The sequence below is a fragment of the Lithobates pipiens genome, unplaced genomic scaffold (genome assembly GCF_037356315.1).
Source record: "Lithobates pipiens isolate NorthernLeopardFrog02 unplaced genomic scaffold, aLitPip1_a1.2 Scaffold_1, whole genome shotgun sequence".
NCBI lineage: Eukaryota > Metazoa > Chordata > Amphibia > Anura > Ranidae > Lithobates > Lithobates pipiens.
The window spans coordinates 256,747,825-256,762,840 of NW_027507685.1; positions in this window are offsets into that span (position 1 = coordinate 256,747,825).

Genomic DNA, 15,016 nt, shown 5'->3' on the forward strand with positions numbered 1-15,016 from the left:
ACACACGGATCCCAGAGACAGCGGGGACCATCCTTATTGCGCAGCGCGACTCGCGCATGCGCAGTAGGGAAACCGGGAAATGAAGCCGAAAGGCTCCACTTCCTGATTCCCATACCCAAGATGGTGGCGGCAGCACCCGAGAGACGATCGAGAGATCGGCTTCGGGTGCCGACATCGCGGGCACGCTGGGCGGGTAAGTGTCCCTATTTTAAAAGTCAGCAGCTGCAGTATTTGTAGCTGCTGGCTTTAAAAAAAAAAAAATGACGGACTCCCGGCGGACTCCCGCTTTAACTGTTAGGCATCACTGGTGGCACTGGCAGGCATTATTCTTTCGCACTGATCGGCAGCTGCTTGGGCACTGATTGGCATTTCGCTGGTGGTCTAGGGTGGCATTCCTAGTGGTCCTGGTGGCATCCTGGTGGTCTTGGGCAGGCATCCGAGGGGGGGCTGCAGTGATAAACAATCAGCACAGACCTGATCGGCTCGCCTCTACACACGTCTGTCAGATACAAGTGAGGCAAAGCTGATGAACGGCTCTTCCTGTTTACATCGTGATCAGCCGTGATTGAACACAGCTGATCACGTGGTAAAGCGTCTCCGTCAGAGACTCTTTACCTAGATCGGAGTTGCGGTGTGTCAGACTGACATTCTGCAACAACGATCGACGTGACGCGTGCCCCCCTCCACCCAAGGCAGCGGCTTGACATCATGAAAGATGTCATATGATATCTCTCAGGATATCACAACCACTTTGCCGACATCATTTTGCTATATGGCGGGCGGCAAGTGGTTAAACCTGAAAACTTGGATTCCTGCACACATGCTTGGCAGATAAAGGAAAGGCGCTACTGAGTCTGGGGCACTGTTTGTAGCCGGTCCACCTTCCTCTTGTCATACAAAGAATCAGAGTGTGTATTTATTAGCTGTGGGTAGCCCAGGCATTCGGGCTGACAAAGAGGTGTGTAAGCCTCGAAATGAGTTCTCCAACCCGCACATGTACCACCAGGGAGGTCGGGTGGGGGAGCTTTCTTTCCTGAAGCTCCACTGGATGTCTGGTCATTGCAACAGCAGCTACAACAGTAAGACAGATCAGTGGCTCCAGAGACCAAGGGTCCAGGTTGGGTCCTGTCTCCATGCCGGTGGCCAAGAACGGGGTTATGTAGTCCATCCAATCACTTATCTCCATCTGACCCTTGCCTATCCGCCTACATAGTGTCATTTTCATGACCACGTTTTGCGTCCTAAATAAATTCTTTAATGTTTGCACATGCTACACTATGGAGATGTGCACCTTGTTTTTATCTTTCAGTGTTTTCCAGGATGTCAGGGAAACATATTTCTTTCTCTTCTGTTCCTTTCAACAGGGTGTATTAAGGTTTGGCCAGTGAAATAAGAATAAGCTATTGTGCTGACTGGAACCCAACCACCCTTGAACTATGGTTTGAGAAAGGGGCCCTCCTTTCTGCCCTGAAACATGTAGCCACATCCCCTCCACTTCCTGTCTTCACCCAGCCGAGGGAGGCATTGTTTTGGAGCTGCAGCCATCTTGCCACTTCTGGAAGCTCAACCTGAAGCCTGACAGCTGCACTTCCTTCAAGAGAGTCCCGGAGCAGAAGGAGAGAAAAGGATAAGCGTAGGGACGGCATGACAGGTGTGGACAGCACAGTCATGCTTGTAGGGAAAAATAATTTGTCTCCTTTAAGAAAAGGGGAGTGGCCGGAGCAGGGGAGACGCTCGGGTTAGAAAACTAGTAGGCAGGAGAGGGAGTGACGTCAGTAGAGAGCGGCGGAGGAAAAGATTCCCACCCACCCTCCCGAGTATGGTTGATTATAATAGGGGCTGTACGGACAGCCCATGGCAGTGGTTGGATCTTTGAAGGAGGAGAATATGGATGGTATATGCATATATAACATGGTTGGTACCCATCTGTGGTATGGGGGTTAACATGGTTGGTACCCATCTGTGGTATGGGGTTAACATGGTACCCATCTGTGGTATGGGGTTAAAATGGTTGGTACCCATCTGTGGTATGGGGTTAACATGGTTGGTACCCATCTGTGATATGGGGTTTAACATGGTTGGTACCCATCTGTGGTATGGGGTTTAACATGGTTGGTACCCATCTGTGGTATGGGGATAACATGGTTGGTACCCATCTGTGGTATGGGGGTTAACATGGTTGGTACCCATCTGTCGTATGGGGTTAACATGTTTGGTACCCATCTGTGGTATGGGGTTAACATGGTTGGTACCCATCTGTGATATGGGGTTTAACATGGTTGGTACCCATCTGTGGTATGGGGTTAACATGGTTGGTACCCATCTGTGATATGGGGTTTAACATGGTTGGTACCCATCTGTGGTATGGGGTTAACATGGTTGGTACCCATCTGTGATATGGGGTTTAACATGGTTGGTACCCATCTGTGGTATGGGGTTTAACATGGTTGGTACCCATCTGTGGTATGGGGTTTAACATGGTTGGTACCCATCTGTGGTATGGGGTTAACATGGTTGGTACCCATCTGTGGTATGGAGTTAACATGGTTGGTACCCATCTGTGATAATAGGATTTTTATATACAGCTTACCTGTAAAATCCTTTTCTTGAGAGTACATCACGGGACACAGGAGCTTCATTACATAGTGGGTTATATAGGCACCTCTGGTGATTGGACACTGGTTGACCCAATTAAAGAGAATTCCTCCCCTATATAACCCCTCCCATCAGGGAGGCACCTCAGTTTTGTAGCAAAGCAATAAGAAACCACGTAAAACCCAAGAGGGGCGGGAGCCCTGTGTCCCGTGATGTACTCTCAAGAAAAGGATTTTACAGGTAAGCTGTATATAAAAATCCTATTTTCTTGATCATACATCACGGGACACAGGAGCTTCATTACATAGTGGGATGTCCCATAGCAATGCTCAGGTTGAGGGGAGGGAGACACAGATCATGAATCTAGACCGCCAGGGACCTGAGGACCTAAACTGCAGCCTGCAGTACACTGCGCCCAAAGGCGATATCCTCCTGCCCTCTGACATCCACCTGATAGAATCTGGTGAATGTGTGGACTGATGACCAAGTCGCAGCCTTACAGATCTGAGCCAGGGAGGCCTGGTGATGCACTGCCCAAGAAGCACTTACAGCCCTAGTAGAGTGCGCCTTCACCTGAAAAGGAGGAATCTTCCCCTTTAAGTCATAGGCCTGAGAAATAACTTGTCTGATCCACCTCGAAAGAGTGGACTTTGACGCTGCCTGACCCCTTTTAGGGCCTTCTGGCAGAATAAATAAACAGTCAGTCTTTCTTATCTGAGCAGTTGCCTGAAGATAAAGACTGATTGCTCTAACCACATCTAAAGTGTGTAAGGATTCTTCCTCTGTGGACTGAGGGTTTGGAAAAAAGGATGGTAGGATTACATCCTGATTCAGGTGAAAACCTGAAACTACCTTAGGTAGAAAGGACCTGTTGGGACGCATGACCACTCGGTCCTTATGGATAATTAAATAGGGCTCTTTACAGGAAAGAGCTGCCAATTCTGATACCCTTCTAGCCGTGGATATGGCTACTAGGAACACCAGCTTCTTTGTCAGGAGAGTTAAAGAAGCCAGATGCAGAGGTTCAAATGGTTGGGCTTCTAAGGCCGAGAGAACCAAATTCAGATCCCAAGGGCATACCGGAGGTTTGACTGGCGGTCTCATCCGCATAGCCCCCTGGATAAAAGCCCGTACTAGGGAATGTGATGCAAGCGATCTTTGAAAAAAGACCGATAGGGCCGAAATCTGCACCTTGATGGTGCTTATGGCCAAATTCATTTCAAGGCCTGATTGGAGAAAGGCCAAGATTCTGCTAATGACATACCTTCTAGGATGCCATCTCCTGGGTTCACACCAGGAAACATATGCCCTCCAGATCTTGTAATAGATACGCCTGGAGGCCGGTTTTCTGGCATTGACCAGAGTGGAGAGGACTGGCCCCGAAAGACCATGGCCTCTCAAAATGTGGGTCTCAGCAGCCAGACCGTCAAATTCAGACTGCGTAAAGCAGGGTGGTAAATTGGACCCTGTGAGAGCAGATCTGGCCGGAGAGGGAGGGTCCATGACCTGCCCACTGCCAACTTCATGATTTCTGCGAACCATGGTCGCCTGGGCCAAGCCGAGGCCACTAGAAGGACCGGCTTCGTCTCCCTCTTGACCCTTCCCAAGAACCTCGATAACAGCGGGTTCGGGGGGAAGGCATAGATCAGATTGTACTGATCCCAGGGAACTGTCAGAGCATCTGACCCCTGAGCAAGTGCATCTCTTGTCCTTGACACAAAGTTGTCCAGTTTCCTGTTGAATCTGGACGCAAACAAATCCACGTCTGGAGTGCCCCACTTGTGACATATGTCTTGAAACACATCGGGGTGCAGAGCCCATTCTCCTGGGCACAACTGCTGGCGGCTGAGATAATCTGCCTGCCAATTCTCCACTCCTGGAATGAAGACTGCAGAGAGGCACGGAACATGCTCTTCTGCCCAGACAAGTATGCGATTCACCTCCTTTTGGGCCACCAGACTTCTGGTACCGCCCTGGTGATTGATGTAAGCCACTGCGGTGGCATTGTCGGACTGAATCCGAACTGGGAAACCTCGCAGTCTGTGAGACCACTCTCTGAGTGCCATGTAAATTGCCCGAATCTCCAAGACATTTATGGGCAGCAGACTTTCGGTCGCAGACCATTTTCCCTGCGAGCATGTTTCCTGCAACACGGCTCCCCAGCCTGTCAGGCTGGCATCCGTGGTGACAATCTTCCATGAGAGGGAAAGAAAGGTTTTGCCTTTCAGCAAATTTTTGGTCTGTAACCACCAGACAAGACCTTTGCGTGCCCGAGGGGATAAACGCATAGGAAGATCCAGGGATTGGGGCTTCCTGTTCCAAATCGCAAGGATGCATCTTTGCAGGGGCCTTGAGTGGAACTGGGCAAATGGAACGGCCTCGAAAGAGGCGACCATCTTTCCCAACAGTCTCATGTACAACCGAATGGAGGAGAATCTTCTGCCCAGAATCAGGCGCACTAGATCTCCAATGGCCAAGGCCTTTGGCTTTGGAAGGAACACCCTGCCCTGAGCGGTGTCGATAATCAGACCCAGGTAATCCAACCTGGTGATCGGTTGTAAAGACGACTTTTCTAGGTTTATAATCCAACCTAGGCGGCCCAGATGTTCTAGCGTTTTGGTGACGCTGCGACTTAGGCATGTTGCAGTTCTCTCTACGAGAAGCAAGTCGTCTAGGTAAGCCATGATGGCTATGCCCTGAACTCTTAAGATTGCTAAGAGAGGGTCTAGAATCTTCGTGAAGACTCGAGGGGCCGTGGCTAGGCCGAACGGCAGGGCCACAAATTGAAAATGGCGCTGCTCTACCGCGAACCTCAGAAACTTCTGGTGTGCGGGAAATATTGGCACATGGAGATATGCGTCTTTGATATCTATTGATGCCATGAATTCTCCTCCTTGCAGGGAGGAGACCACAGTGCGTATTGACTGCATCCGGAAGGTCTGGATGTGTAGAAACCGGTTTAAGTCTCTCAGATCCAAGATAGGTCTGACACTTCCGTTTGGTTTTGGAACGGTGAAGAGATTCGAATAGAAACCTGAACCCTGATCTTTCGGGCTCACCTCTACTATCACACCTTGGGATAGTAATTGATCTAAGGCCAGAAATAGCGGTTTCTGCTTTATCGGATCCCTGGGGATCCTTGACCTTAGAAAACGGGAAGGTGGAATCTCCTGAAACTCTAGCCTGTAGCCCAGAGATACTGAAGAGATCACCCATTTGTCCTGAATCTCTACCCGCCAGGCGCCTGCAAACTGCAGGAGCCTTCCCCCCACTCGGCCGAGCGGGGGCGCCCCTTCACAAGGATGTCTTGGAGGTCTGCTTGGCAGGCTTCCGCCCCCAAGTCTTTTTCTGTCCCTGGGCTCGGCCCTGAGGCTTTGCAGCCGAGGAGGGCTGAGAAGGCCGTCGCCACTGTTTAGAGCTCGACGCTTCGGGAGAGAGAGTACGCCTGAATGAAGGACGTTTACTCTTCTTGACTGGAAGGAGTGTAGATTTACCTCCCGAAATATTTTGGACGAATTTATCTAATTCCTCTCCAAACAACCGTTCCCCTTTAAACGGGAACCCAGTCAAATGCTTTTTGCATGACATTTCAGCAGCCCAATTTTTTAGCCATAGAGCCCTACGCATGTGTACCAACATGAGGGACAAACGTGATGCTTGTTGGACAGAATCCAAAATCGCATCAATTATGAAACATAAGATGTGAGGCATCTCTGCATATTTCTCTACTTCCTCATTAGGAAGGAGTTCAAACATCTGTTTAACCTGTTCCTTAAGGAACTGGCACAACCCCACGGCTGCGACTGTAGGTTGCACCACAGCGCCGGCCATGGAAAAGGAGGCTTTTAACAAGGTTTCCAGCCTTTTGTCAGCTGGGTCCTTAAATACCTGCGCATTATCCAAAGGACAAGTTAGGTTTTTATTCACACAAGAGATAGCCGCATCCACAGATGGGGCCCCCATTTCTTGGTGAAGCTTTCCTCCACGGGATAATACATAGAAAACCTCTTGGGAGGAGCAAACAGTTTATCGGGATGTCCCCAGTCCTTATACATCAAGTCAGCCATTAAAGGATGAATTGGGAAGGAACAAGCAGTCTGTGGAGCTTTCCTGACTCCCAGGGAAGAGACAGAGGATGTAGCGACTTCAGCAGCTGGCATTCTGAACGTGGTACGCACCAATTCAGTGTAATACTGCACCTGCTTTCTGAGTGCCTGGGAGGAGGGGACTGACTCCTCATCCTCTGACTGATCCGACTGCTCATGATCCCTTTCCAAAGATAGGGATCTCTCCTCATTTTCAGAGCAGCTGTCTGAGAGAGGGATTTCAGCAGAGGGAGGGGATCTACCCCTTTTCTTGCTATCTTTTAGGGAAGCAGAAATAAAATTCATTATCCTCCCTTCAAAACTCTCCAATGAAGCCCTAAGGGAGTCCTCAGTGACATAGACCGGGGCTGCGACATTAGGAGAGGCTGCAAAGCCTGAAAGGGGCACTGACTCGTCTTGAGATGCAGGCTCCACTCTTGCAAAGGGGGATGGTAATCTGCATGCACTTTTAGAACCCCTGGACCCAGGCGGTGATCTGCCAGTGCTTTTGTTACCTGCCCCTGAAACCCTCTTACGAGGAGACATAGTACTGAGCTACAAAGCAGAGTTACTAGTGTAAAATGCAATCACTTTGTTGTGCTTAAAGTCTCACAATAAATCAATATAAGCTTAACTGCACAATATGATGCCGAGTAGGTGTCTTAAGGTTCGCCTGGATCCAATCCCACGGATGCTTACAGCCCACAGCTCCTGTGTCTCACCTTACAGTCCCCTGACGCTCTGGGCTTTTAAAAACGGCCGTTTTGGCGCCTGCATTGCAGTCTGGAGCACTTGATTGTGCACAGCTGGCAACCACACCCCCCCCCTTTCCCTATTAGGCCGGGAGCGCGCCCGGCGCGCGTGCACGCGCCCGCGCGCGTGCACGAGGACCGCGGGATCCGGGGGGGGGGAAGGGGAACCCAAAAGGAGTGACCTGGGACCCCCCGAACTGCGTGGGACCCCTTTTTAACTTATATTGTGGCAGGGACTGCAAGGAAACGTGAATAGCTGGGAGAACCAGGCATTTCACTGAGCGTGTTTGTTTGAAAGGCATGTAAGTATGCATCAGGCTTGCTCTTACTCCCTCAAGTGGTGGAAACCAGGTAAGACATACAACTACTCACAATGAAGAAATCCATTCATATATTAAATATATAGGATGACTTCCCATACCTGTTCCCCGCCGCAGGAATTGCTGATTTCAGACCAATTCCAGCCTTCACCCATCACGGCGGGTATTGTTAGCCAACCTTCAGGCGTATCTGGGGATCTTACGAAAAGATTCTCCTACCTGGGCCTTGTAAAAAACTCTGCCAGAAACTTACGGGCGCCCTGAGTAAACAGTACCCCAAGTCTGGTTGTCCCAGAGTCCAGTCTTCCAATGGAGAGGACTTACAGGCAAAACCTCGTGTCTTCGGCAGACGAGGCCCGGGTACCATACCATCTTGGGAGTCAATTATCGGCCCGAGGTATGGATCCGGTTTGTTGTAGCCCTTCGGCCCTCGCCGGGACCCGCATAGAGCTAAGTTTTACGTGACCATCGACCAGACACTGGCGAAAAAACTGAGGTGCCTCCCTGATGGGAGGGGTTATATAGGGGAGGAATTCTCTTTAATTGGGTCAACCAGTGTCCAATCACCAGAGGTGCCTATATAACCCACTATGTAATGAAGCTCCTGTGTCCCGTGATGTATGATCAAGAAATGGGGTTTAACATGGTTGGTACCCATCTGTGGTATGGGGTTAACATGGTTGGTACCCATCTGTGGTATGGGGTTAACATGGTTGGTACCCATCTGTGGTATGGGGTTAACATGGTTGGTACCCATCTGTGATATGGGGTTTAACATGGTTGGTACCCATCTGTGGTATGGGGATAACATGGTTGGTACCCATCTGTGGATGGGGTTATCAGGTACCTTCTGGTTAACAAGGGGTTAACCTGGAAGGGGTAAAAGATGGGTCACTGCGAAAGTTGAGTACCGTCTCCGGGTCTGGGGGTTTGCGACTGGAGGCCTAAAGTAAAAAGAAGTTTGTCGCAGTGACCAGTGGGGTGGGGTTCCCCTCTAATACCCCAAAAGTACAAAAAGTTGGTTAAGAGTTATTTAAAATGTTGTTTATTTAATCTCAAAGTAAATGTTAATAAAAGGCCATTGAGGCCATTTAATCCAAAATCTTGTCATGTCATTTGTTAAGGGATTTGGAGGGGGTTAGATATTATGGTTAACGGGGGGATGAAGTGACTGTGGGTTAGGTCCTTCACATGTCAAGTAATCTGCTTCAACCAGACATGTGCCTGCTGAGCTCCGCAGCCTCATGGTGATCCTATGAAGGTCTATAACAGGCCTTCATCTACTTTTATCTAGTGAGTGCATTTTAATTGTTTTTTTATGTATTTTTTAATTAAACCGCTACACCTAGAATGAGGTGCCCTCTTGTGTTTGTTTTTTAAGGTTTGGCCAGTGGCTGCTGGTGTCAGGGCCTGGACCTAAACCTGTGACCTCTGCTGTGTCTGGCAGTATCTCTTCTCATTGGGCCACTTCAGAAGCTGGAAAGCTCATTTCCTGATTGCTTAGACAATCCTGCCTTATGTCTTGTTTCTCATGAACCTTGAACTTTTTGCTCCCCCCCACATGAACTACCTGATTTAAGACATGTCTCTGCTCTTCCTGTTTGTGAGATTATTGTGCTCATCTCCAGCCAATATCTTTCTCTCGTCACTCGCTACCACTCGTTACTGACCTTTGGCTTGTTTACTGACTACACTTCTGTTTGATCCCTACCTACTATATCTGCTGTTTGACCCTGGCTTGCTCGCCTCCTGGTGGGGCGACCCAGAGGACCACATCCTTGTGCTAACATGCAGCAAAACTCATCTCCTTAATCAACAGCTCTGGTGAACACTGGTTAGTATTTAGATCCCGCACCTTGGTTTGCGCATAGCTTCCAACTGTCCCTGATTTCGAGGGACTGTCCTTGATTTGGAGCAATGTCCCCCTGTCCCTCACTCCTCCTCATTTGTCCCTCATTTTAGTCTGATCTATACAGTTGTTATCTATCAATTTTTTTTTTTTCCCAGCGCTAAACCTTTCATCTGATTTCCAAATTGCTGCATTTGTAAATTCCAAAAGCCAATATAGAGGAATAGAAGGGGTAAAAAAAAAAAAACACTTGTGGGTTTAACCAATCTTGTTTTTTTTTTGTACAATTCTCCTTTAAGGTGTCAAGGGGTGTCTCCTATGCCTGCATAGGTGTCCCTCATTCCCATCTCAACAAGTTGGGAGGTGTGGTTTGCATCATCCGCCAGGGTGTCCTGCTTGTTCACTTATCTGGCTGGTCAGTGGGAGCCTCTCTACTGCTATAACTACTGGTCTCCAAGCTTGACCCCTGACCATGACACCTAGGGTGATGGCTTGTCTCCTCCTACTTTCCATCCAGAGTTCTGTGGTCTCAGCTACAGTAATGTCCCCCCCCCCAAGATCAGGTGGTGTACCAGGCTTGATATCTGTAGGACTCTAAGCCCAGTGTATTCCATACGTTTTACTCTGACAGGTACCCCTCTCCCATCTTAAACAAACGACCGGACTAGATTTGGATTAAATGGCCATCGGGCCGTAATTTATTAAACAAAATCTGTTTCATAAATAACATAAATAACTTTAAATAACAGTAAACCTTCCCAGCCTTTAAACGGGTCATGGGTACTAGCATAATAACATACTGGTCACTGCGAACGACTTCCAACTTTAGACCTCTTGACCTCCAGACGGAATCCCCTGTCTCGGAGGCTATACCCAAACCGTCGCAGTGACCTACCCCTTTTAACCCTTCCAGGTTAACCCCTCGTAACCTGGAAGTAACATTAAACCACCCCCATCCATGGATGGGTACCACAGTTTTCTACCCCTACCTCTCATTATTTCTTAAAAAATCCCAATGAACCGCCTGGCTCCCCTTGAGCACCAAGACCCCCAAAGTCCCCATTCTCTATACCCAGGGAGGGTGGGTGGGGATCACTTCCTCCTCCACTCTGCAAGTGATGGCATTACACGATGCTATCATGGAGCCAGTGGCGGAACTATCGCTATAGCAACACATGCGGGCGCTATGGGGCCCGCAGTCAAGTGGGGCCCGGTGAGGACAGGCAGCACGGCTCCGTGGGTAATAGCGGGCTGCCGCGGCTCCGTGGGTGGTCCACGGGCGAGAGCGGGCGGCTCTGCGGGTGGTCCACGGCTCCGAGGGTGGTCCGCGGGCAGCTCCGCGGGTGGTCCGTGGGCGAGAGCGGGCGGCTCCGCGGGTGAGAGAGTGAGCGTGAGCGGGCTGGCCAATCAGGGAGCTGACGGGCGGGGTACCATAGAGATGACATCATCTCTCACTGTCCGGCGCCCGCCTTGCATCCCTGCAGTGCAGTTTCCCCCTCACTGTGCAGGCAGCCAGGAAGCAGAGAGATGACATTATCTCTCTGCTGCCTGACTATCTGCTGCCTGACTCTGTGACACAGCAGGAAAGTGACAGAGCAAGTGACAATCCATAATGTGTGGCAGGTGACGTGGCAAGTGACAACCCGGGACATGGCAAGCGACAATCTGTAATGTGTGGCAGGTAACGTGGCAAGTGACAATCCGTAACATGTGGCAGGTGACGTGGCAAGTGAAAATCCATGACGTGGCAAGTGACAATCCGTAACATGTGACAGGTGACGTGGCAAGTGAAAATCCGTGACGTGGCAAGTGACAATCCTTAATGTGTGGCAGGTGATGTGGCAAGTGACAATCCATAATGTGTGGCAGGTGACGTGGCAAGTGACAACCTGGGACATGGCAAGTGACAATCTGTAATGTGTGGCAGGTGATGTGGTAAGTGACAACCTGGATGTGGCAAGTGACAATCCGTAATATGTGGCAGGTGACATGGCAAGTGAAAATCCGTGACATGGCAAGTAACAATCCGTAATGTGTGGCAGGTGACGTGGCAAGTGACAATCCGTAATGTGTGGCAGGTGACGTGGCAAGTGACAACCCGGGATGTGGCAAGTGACAATCCATAATGTGTGGCAAGTGACAATCTAGGACGTGGCAAGTGACAATCCATAATGTGTGGCAAGTGACAATCTAGGACGTGGCAAGTGACAATCCATAATGTGTGGCGAGTGGCAATCTAGGACGTGGCAAGTGACAATCTGTAATGTGTGGCAAGTGGCAATCTAGGACGTGGCAAGGGACAATCCGTAATGTGTGGCGAGTGACAATCCGGGATGTGGCAAGTTGATAATCCGCAACATGTGGCAGGTGACATTCTGCAACGTCTGACAAGTGACAATCTGCACCTGGTGGCAGGTGACGTGGCAAGTGGACAATCCGCAATGTGTGACAGGTGATGTGACAAGTGACAATCCTTAATGTGTGGCAAGTGACAATCCAGGACGTGGCAAGTGACAATCCATAATGCGTGGCAAGTGACGTGGCAAGTGACAATCTGGGATGTGGCAAGAGGACAATCCGCAACATGTGGCAGGTGACATTCTGCAACGTGTGACAAGTTAAAATCTGCATCTGGTGGCAGGCGATGATGGCAAGTGACACGCTCAGGGATCCCACTGATTTTGCATTATGGTGAGTTGAACTATTTTGTTATTATATAACAGAACAGAAATTGGTTAGAAGGCCTGGAGGTCTGCAATGTGTTCCCTTCAGGGGCTGCATACAGTATACTGCATACTTTGTTGTTAAAAATGAATATAAGCCGTTGCCTGGGTACTGTGCCACATGGATGTGGTAGTCTGTTGTTCAATGGCATTAGTTAATTATTTTTTTGTGTGAGGGGGGGGGGGGGGCTCTTATCATTCCCAGGATGCATAGCAGCTATGTTTCCTCTTCCTCTATATGTCCCTAGGTGGTGGAAGGGCTTACTTGGGCTACACGAGCACACCCCAGCAGCAGGGCTGTCCATGTAAAGATGGTGGATATCTTTTATAATAAATGTGGATGCCAGTGATCTCTCCAGTGTATGGTGACTTCCTCTTTAGCATTTGCTCTATGAGAGAAAACGACTTGTTTAATCACTTGCCGACCAGCCACCGTCATTATACAGCGGCAGGTCGGCACGATCCCGCGAGCCGTCATAGCTATATGTCGGCTCCTTTAAGCAGGATAGCAGGCGCGCGCCCGCCGCACTGTGCAGGTGCCGATGCTTGTGACCGGCGGTCGCGATGACCTCCGGCCATGAGCAATCACGGGCACGAGAGGCAGAACAGGGACGTGTGTGTGTGTAAACACACAAATACCTGTTCTGTGAGGAGAGACAGATCGTGAGTTCCTAATAGCTAGGAGAACAACGATCTGTCATCTCCTATAGCCAGTCCCCTCCCCCTACAGTTAGAACACACAGTCAGGGAACACACTTAACCCCTTGATCGCCCCCTAGTTTGAACCCCTTCCCTGCCAGTGACATTTACATATTTATACAGTAATCAGTGCATTTTTATAGCACTGATCGCTGTATAATTGTCAATCGTCCCAAAAATGTGTCAAAAGTGCTCGATGTGTCCACCATAATGTCGCAGTCATGATAAAAAAATCGCAGAAAAAAAAAGATCGCCGCCATCATTAGTAAAAAAAATAATAATTATAAAAATGCCATAAATCTATCCCCTATTTTGTAGACGCTGCAACTTTTGTACACACGCAGGCATGTACTGGCCATTGGGACTACAGGGAGTTTCCCGGTGGGCCGATGGCTCAGTGGGACACTCTGATGTTAGGGGGCTGCTAATGGGACACTCTGATGTAAGGGGGTGCTGATGGGACACTCTGATGTAAGGGGGTGCTGATGGGACACTCTGATGTAAGGGGGTGCTGATGAGACACTCTGATGTAAGGGGGCTGGTGATGGGACACTCTGATGTAAGGGGGCTCTGATGGGACACTCTGATGTAAGGGGGCTCTGATGGGACACTCTGATGTAAGGGGGCTGATGGGACACTCTGATGTAAGGGGGTGCTGATGGGACACTCTGATGTAAGGGGGCTCTGATGGGACACTCTAATGCAAGGGGGCTGGTGAAGGGACACTCTGATGTAAGGGGGCTGCTAATGAGACACTCTGATGTAAGGGGGTGCTGATGGGACACTCTGATGTAAGGGGGCTGAAGGGACACTCTGATGTAAGGGGGCTGGTGATAGGACACTCTGATGTAAGGGGGCTGGTAATGGGACACTCTGATGTAAGAGGGCGCTGATGGGACACTCTGATGTAAGGGGGCACCGATGGGACACTCTGATGTAAGGGGGTGCTAATGGGACACTCTGATGTAAGGGGGCTGATGGGACACTCTGATGTAAGGGGGCTGGTGATAGGACACTCTGATGTAAGGGGGCTGGTAATGAGACACTCTGATGTAAGGGGGTGCTGATGGGACACTCTGATGTAAGGGGGCTGGTGATGGGACACTCTGATGTAAGGGGGCGCTGATGGGACATTCTGATGTAAGGGGGCACTGATGGGACACTCTGATGTAAGGGGGCACCGATGGGACACTCTGATGTAAGGGGGCGCTGATGGGATACTCTGATGTAAGGGGGCGCTGATGAGACACTCTGATGTAAGGGGGCTGGTGATGGGACACTCTGATGTAAGGGGGTGCTGATGGGACACTCTGATGTAAGGGGGTGCTGATGGGACACTCTGATGTAAGGGGGTGCTGATGAGACACTCTGATGTAAGGGGGCTGGTGATGGGACACTCTGATGTAAGGGGGCTCTGATGGGACACTCTGATGTAAGGGGGCTCTGATGGGACACTCTGATGTAAGGGGGCTGATGGGACACTCTGATGTAAGGGGGTGCTGATGGGACACTCTGATGTAAGGGGGCTCTGATGGGACACTCTGATGCAAGGGGGCTGGTGAAGGGACACTCTGATGTAAGGGGGCTGCTAATGAGACACTCTGATGTAAGGGGGTGCTGATGGGACACTCTGATGTAAGGGGGCTGAAGGGACACTCTGATGTAAGGGGGCTGGTGATAGGACACTCTGATGTAAGGGGGCTGGTAATGGGACACTCTGATGTAAGAGGGCGCTGATGGGACACTCTGATGTAAGGGGGCACCGATGGGACACTCTGATGTAAGGGGGTGCTGATGGGACACTCTGATGTAAGGGGGCTGATGGGACACTCTGATGTAAGGGGGCTGGTGATAGGACACTCTGATGTAAGGGGGCTGGTAATGAGACACTCTGATGTAAGGGGGTGCTGATGGGACACTCTGATGTAAGGGGGCTGGTGATGGGACACTCTGATGTAAGGGGGCGCTGATGGGACATTCTGATGTAAGGGGG